The sequence below is a fragment of the Tiliqua scincoides genome, chromosome 2, assembly GCF_035046505.1.
Source record: "Tiliqua scincoides isolate rTilSci1 chromosome 2, rTilSci1.hap2, whole genome shotgun sequence".
NCBI classification, from domain to species: domain Eukaryota; kingdom Metazoa; phylum Chordata; class Lepidosauria; order Squamata; family Scincidae; genus Tiliqua; species Tiliqua scincoides.
In genome coordinates this window covers 120,063,949-120,069,948 of record NC_089822.1, presented here as the reverse complement: position 1 = coordinate 120,069,948, position 6,000 = coordinate 120,063,949, and positions in this window count along the sequence as shown.

Below are 6,000 nucleotides of genomic sequence, written 5' to 3'. Positions count from 1 at the left end.
AATTTAATGAATATATTGGAATATTCCTCTTAGATTCTCAAGTGGGAAAAAGTACTTGTTCAAGCAGAGAAATATCAAGTTGCTGAAGAATTATGCACCCTCCCTCCATCGTTTTTCAGCTTCAGACTTATTCCTCTTTAAGCTATTTCTCTGTAGAAGAACTGACCTTTGTCCTGATAACACATATATAGGAATGTTGAAAAGGCATAGTTTACCCTCATAATACTTGGAATCTTCAAGGTTAATTTTGTTTGTGAAGAGGCAAGTGAGGAAAAACATTAGGAAATAGTTATGAAATGTTTTTGGAACAACATATTAAGCAGAATAATTTTATTGGAAAAATTGGGGACTGACCAAGGGCATTAAATGTATGCTGCTAAATGGAACTGGGATGGAATAATGTTACAGAAGAACGTGACTCGCAGAGCAAATCTGTGCATGTTTACGTGGATAGAAATAAGAAACGTACACAAAAGTGAGCATAGAATAGCAGGTTTCGTCTATATCAGTGTTTCTCAATAGGATTGGGCCCTAAGAGCCTGATCCAGAGCCTGGCTATTTTTTATTTTAAACCTCAGGATTCTTCAGCCTCAAGCATCCAGTTTCAATGTGATTATACAATGTGGAATCAGTCTATTATTTATAAAAGTTGTAAAATATCACTTATTATACATTATAAAAGAATGAGAAAGGGTCATTTTCTATATTACTTGGAATGTCAGTGAAAATGCTTACATGTAATTCGATTCCCAGAGGTACCTTGGAATGATGCTGTTTCATGATGCAGAATCATTGGGAGGAGGGTACTGTGGGTAAAAAGGAGGCCATCAGCCTCCACTGGAGAGGAGGAACAATGCAGCAAGGGAACAGTGTTCTGGCAGAAACGAAATGGAGAAAGAAGGAACAGTGAAAGGTGTGACAGGTAGGCAAGTTTTGCACACATGCCCATTCGTTGCCAACCCTCACAAAATCTGGCTGAAAATTCTTATTGAAGAAATTTGGATCTTCCTTCAAAACAATAAGACGTTAGTGGCCATTAACCTTTCGTCAATAACAAAGTCTGAGGTTACATATAGACTAATGGCCCAATTCTATGGGCTGCTGCTACCACGGGAACTAGAGCCACACTTGTCAGGACTGCATCCAGAGAGATCATGGATGTTGGAGGCCTGCCCATGGAGGTGAGTTGGCAGATTGGAAGTAATGAACAGGGATGGGAACTTGGCACTGCAGTGAGAATCGAGTCAGTGCCCAAGTCTCCATCCCCAGCAACTCAGCTTGTGCATGAGTTGTAGCGAGTGCTTGTGGTGACTCGCCCCCCCCCCCAAAATATTCCCAAATCAATTTGATTAGAGTCTTTTGAGAAGTGGGCAGCATGGGTCAGGCACACCAGGGCATGGACCAAACGGGACTGGGCAAGGCAGGAGAGGCTGCGTGAGAGTGAAGACAGAAGTGGCAAGCAGGAGGAGGGTCACACACAGCAGCTGGGAGGCTTAGCACTACAACCCAATCCTTTGCACCTCTACTCAGAAGTAGCCCTTTTGCGCCAGTCATTCAATGAGGCTTCCTCCTCCCAAGTAATAAAGGAGCCCGCAGAAGCCATGAGGCTGGAAAGTGTGATCGCTACGAACCGCCTGCCCCTGGCTTGCCAACCTGCTTCCCCCTCCAGGCTTCTTCAGCCAGTTCTAAGGCAAAAACCCTCTTGGGCTCCTCCTTCTGCCCTCCCTCATCCAAAGAAAAAAATCAGACTACCCAGAAATCAGACAAGAGAGCCTGCTCCTGCCTACCTCTCCCACCTCCTGCTCAATGCAAACGGAAAACATTACGCTTTCCCTGCCTCCTGGCTGGAACTGCTGGCTTCTAAATGGTCCCACAAGGTCTTTCAAGCCGTGGGGAAAAGTAGGCAAGCACACCCACTCACTTGAGTTGTTCACATTCGTTACTCATGTCTGAATCAGTGGCCTGAGGCCCGAGTCAGTGCCAGAGTCATCAACATGGGTGGCTCAAGTATACATGAGTTGGCAAAAAAGTGTACATGAGTCGGCAAAAAAAAGTGTACATGAGTCGGCAAAAAACGTGTTTTCGCAACTCGAACTTGAGTCACAACATCTGTGTTGTGTCAGAGGGTCCTCTACACAGAACTCTCCCACCCATGCAGAATGTGTTCAATCTTTGTTCTATCGAAAGGTACAGCCAAAAAACCAATGGGGGTGGGGCAATGGTATATCACCACGCCCAGCACTTAGGGTGTTGCCCCACCCATTGCATGGGGGGTGACACGCTGGCATTCCGCACCGGGTAACCCAAACCCTAGTGACGCCACTGGGAAAATGCTGCCTCTGCCTAACAGGACACATTTGCAGTCAGTGTCCTACCTATCTAGTAACTCAGTAAGAAATAAACCTGTCTTACCTTTGCTGCATTCTTACCAATGAATGCAAAGATCCCAGAAACACTGAGAAGTAGACTCATTATGGAGCTGGTCTTTTTTTTTTTAATTTAAAGCAAAAAAACTCACAAGAGGGCAAACATTTTCCAAGGAACAATCAAGCAATTCCTTTCAAAAACATAAGTAGGTGCTAGTATAGCAGTCACTCCTGACTATCCCATTTTCTAAACCAAAAGGATTTCTGGATAAGAAAGTTAATCTTGACTAAAATGACCTCACACTGGAGACAGAAGCCATAACTTTTGCCACTACCTCATGTATCAAATGAGCACCATCAGATATTACCAATGTTGAGCACCTGTGCCACGTAAGTGGAATGCATGCTACTTTACTCTGACAATTTCCTTCCAAGCAGTTTCCAGAATGCCCCCTTCACATCTCTGTTCCTCAAGCTGTAGATCAAAGGGTTCAGCATGGGAGTTAGAGCCCAGTATGCTACAGATATTACCTTTCCCTTGTCAGAAACAGACTTTTCTTGGGGCTGCAAGTACATGATCATGATTGTGCCATAAAAGATACTCACCACCGTGAGGTGAGAGCTACAGGTGGAGAACGCTTTCTTGCGCCCCTGTGTTGAACTGATACGCAGCACAGCCAGACCTATGCGCCCATACGTGACAACAATGAAACCAAAGGGTGGTATTAGGATAAAGAGACTGGAAACATGCATGAAAATCTCACTAATATGCGTGTCAGAGCAGGCGAGCTTGAGGAAAGACTGCAGCTCACATCCAAAGTGGTTGATGATGTGTTGGCCACAGAAGTCAGTGGGCTGCAACACTACTGTGATCAGAGTTATTAGGAAGGAGAAAGACAGAGACGCAATCACTAGAGAAATGCATAATCTCCAACTCATGATCTGCATGTAATGTAGAGGTTGGCATATGGCTGCAAAGCGGTCGTATGCCATGATAGCAAGGAGAATGCATTCGGCTGTAATGAGTAATAGACCAATGTACATCTGGGCCAAACATCTGGACAAGGAGATTGTGGGTCTGGGAATAAAGCAGTTGGCTAACACCTCAGGAATTATATTGCTGGTGAGGATGAGGTCTATCGAGGAGAGGACACAGAGGAAGAAATACATGGGGGTATGAAGCCGTGGGTCAGCGATACTCAGCAGGATGAGGAGGCCATTGCCAAGAAAGCTGATGAGGTAAGCCACCAAGAGGAGACCAAAGAACACAGCCTGAGCTCTTGGGTGTTGCGATAACCCGATTAAAATGAATTCAGTCACCCTTGTCCTATTTGAAGCTCCCATTACATTCTCTGCTGGGTCTCTTCTGCAAGGAAAAATAGAACAAATTGTTTATATGTGGCACTGAAAAAGGTTTCAAAGTGCTGCTGATGCCTAAATAGTTGAAATGTTTTAATTCTCTCCACCATCCATCACAAAATGAAGCATGTTGAAGTGGAATGGATGCTATAGAAGGGACCGTTATGTACATTATTCTGGCTGAAATCAATCACATGTATGGCCCAATTCTAAGAAGGTTCTGCACAGGCAGAATGTCCATTCAGTTACAAAGATGCTGTAAGCCTTCCCCCTGGTGCCAGCAGTTGTCAGGAGGCCCGCTGGAGCAACTAGGTCCAGCACAGAGGCGGAAGGAGGGCAGAAAGAGGGTTGAACGGGATGGTGGATGGTGGAACAGAGTGGCAAAGGGGGTGCGGTGTGGGCAGATTGGAGCCAGAAGGGGAACAGGACTGGCAGCGCTATTGTGCTCTATATCCAAAACCCATTCTTGGGCCTGATCTGTCTACACAGATCAACGTGGACTTGCACCAGTGATATCGCTGGCACAGGTCTCAGTTGATCCCTTGTGGCTGATGGAGCTTCTGCTGGGACAAGCAGACTAATGTCCCCTTACCCCAAAGAGACCTCCAGCAGCCAAAGATGCCCTGCAACATCACCGCACAGGGATTTATGTTGGATTGGGTTGCTAGACTACAATCCTATACACTCTTACCTGAGAGTAAACCCTACCAAATCCAGTGGAAGATAATTCTGAGTAGACACACAAACTATTTCTGAGCTAGATATTGGATTCATTGAAATCAATAAGCTCAGGGATGCCTAGTTGTAAATAAATGGCTATGATCCCTTTTATTAATCTGCCTACTCAAGTCATATTCAAATTATGCAAGGGCACCCTAGACCTCCACTGCTTTCTCCTAAGGAAAACTAGAACCCAGATTAAATCAAAAGGCTTTTAACAAAACCAAAAGATATGCCCCCTTCACGGGCACACACTCAGCAAATCTCTGGGTGGGGGGAGCTAACCATGCACCCTGACACTGACACATTCTGCTGGCCACTTTGCCTGGAGACCAGGCACTTGCCATTTATAAGTAGGGGATGGGACTGAACATTCAGGGGGTTCTTCCATGTCATTTGAAACCCTGACCTTTCCAAATCATGTGGAGGAACCCTCTCTGCTCCTTCCATTTCTGCCTTTTGCCAATTTCAAATGTGTGGCTGCAGTGGGATGTGGCCAGCGGGGTGGGTCAGGAGCAGGGCAGATATTCCTACTCTGCATCCAGCAGAGGGGAGCAGGCTTGTATCCAGCAGACACAACAAGCCTGCTGCCCTCTCCCAGTTGCTGGATGTGAAGTGGGGATATCTGGAGCAGGCTCAAGACGCAAAAAGAATGAGAGGGAGTGAAATTGTGCTACTCTTGCAGATATGATTCTGTTCTTGTTTTCCTATCACTTCTCAGATATTTTATTTGGGCAGGTGTCTCCAAATTCATGTGAAAATTTCAGTGTAGGTGAAATTTAGCTGCACTTCTAACTCTTTCCATGGATGAGCAGCCATCTCTCTTGCTCCATCAGGTTCCTAGTCAGGGTACTAATTCACTTCTATCCACACTTTCCTGGGATAAGTCCGAAGAAACAGAATGGTTCTTACTTTTGAGTAGTCATGCATAGGATTGTGATGTTAGTTTCCACCTGTACAATCTCATCTACTTGCCTATTATTTGTTGGGGGGACAGGGAAGAGGAGAATTCCCTATCCAATAACTTGGATACTAAAGAACTGTTATAACCAGAGTTGTGTTTTCTTTACTCATTAGCCTAAAATTAGTATTAACCAAACTATCACTAACTGTGGCATACATTTATTCAGTTTAAAATCAAAGCCTCCTTTCATTCTTACAGATCCAAAAGTTCTACTGCACAGATGTTATTATTTATGTCACTGAGGGCACAATCCTAACCAGCAGTTATGCCGGCATAGGTGGCCCTGGAGGGTAACAAACATGCCGTAAAGCACGTTTGCACCTCCTTAGGCGGGAGCTGCGTTGGCGCATTCGGATGCGCTGACACACGGACAGAGGCAGAAGCCTCCACCGCAGCTCCCGCGCCAACGCTTGTGTCGGCTTGAGCGTGCCAACATAAGTGGCAAACGTAGGTGTGGGGGGCGTGGGGAGGGGGTGTTGCTGGGCAGGGGGAGGGCGGGCTGGCTTGCCTGCTCCAGCACCGGTTAGGATTGTGCCTTATGTTACTTGATGATATTATGTATGTCAATTGCTGGGCATATTTGTTTTTCCA